Source organism: Mandrillus leucophaeus, unplaced genomic scaffold, assembly GCF_000951045.1.
Source record: "Mandrillus leucophaeus isolate KB7577 unplaced genomic scaffold, Mleu.le_1.0 Scaffold1121, whole genome shotgun sequence".
Classification (NCBI taxonomy): Eukaryota; Metazoa; Chordata; class Mammalia; order Primates; family Cercopithecidae; genus Mandrillus; species Mandrillus leucophaeus.
Window position 1 is genome coordinate 869,241 of NW_012099444.1, and position 1,143 is coordinate 870,383.

Sequence of the window (1,143 nt, forward strand, 5' to 3'; positions counted from 1 at the left end):
CAAAGGCCTTTTCTGCATCTATTGAGATAATCATGTGATTTTTGTCTTTGGTTCTGTTTATATGCTGGATTACATTTATTGATTTGCATATGTTGAACCAGCCTTGCATCCCAGGGATGAAGCCCACTTGATCATAGTGGATAAGCTTTTTGATGTGCTGCTGGATTCAGTTTGCCAGTATTTTATTGAGGATTTTTGCAGCGATGTTCATCAGGGATATTGGTCTAAAATTCTCTTTTGTTGTGTCTCTGCCAGGTGTTAGTATGAGGATGATGCTGGCCTAATAAAAAAATTTAGGGATGATTCTCTCTTTTTCTATTGACCGGAATAGTTTCAGAAGGAATGGTACCAGCTCCTCCCTGTACCTCTGCTACAATTCGACTGTGAATCCATCTGGTCCTGACTTTTTTTGCATGGTAGGCTATTAATTATTGTCTCAATTTCAGAGTCTGTTTTTGGTCTATTCAGAGATTCAACTTCTTCCTGGTTTAGTCTTGAGAGAGTGTATGTGTCCAGGAATGTATCCATTTCTTCTAGGTTTTCTAGTTTATTTTTGTAGAGGTGTTTATAGTATTCTCTGATGGTAGTTTGTATTTCTGTGGGGTCAGTGGTGATATCCCCTTTATTATTTTTTATTGCCTCCATTTGATTGTTCTCTCTTTTCTTCTTTATTAGTCTTGCTAGCAGTCTATCAATTTTGTTGATCTTTTCAAAAAAACCAGCTCCTGGATTCATTGATTTTTTTAAGGGTTTTTGTGCCTCTGTCTCCTTCAGTTCTGCTCTGATCTCAGTTATTTCTTCCATTCTGCTAGCTTTTGAATGTGTTTCCTCTCACTTCTCTAGTTCTTTTAATTGTGATGTTAGGGTGTCAATTTTAGATCTTTCCTGCTTCCTCTTGTGGGCATTTAGTGCTATAAATTTTCCTCTACACACTGCCTTAAATGTGTCCCAGAGATTCTGGTATGCTGTATCTTTGTTCTCATTCGTTTCAAGAACATCTTTATTTCTGCCTTCATTTTGTTATGTACCAAGTAGTCATTCAGGAGCAGGTTGTTCAGTTTCCATGTAGTTGAGTGATTTTGAGTGAGTTTCTTAGTCCTGAGTTCTAGTTTGATTGCACTGTGGTCTGAGAGACAGTTTGTT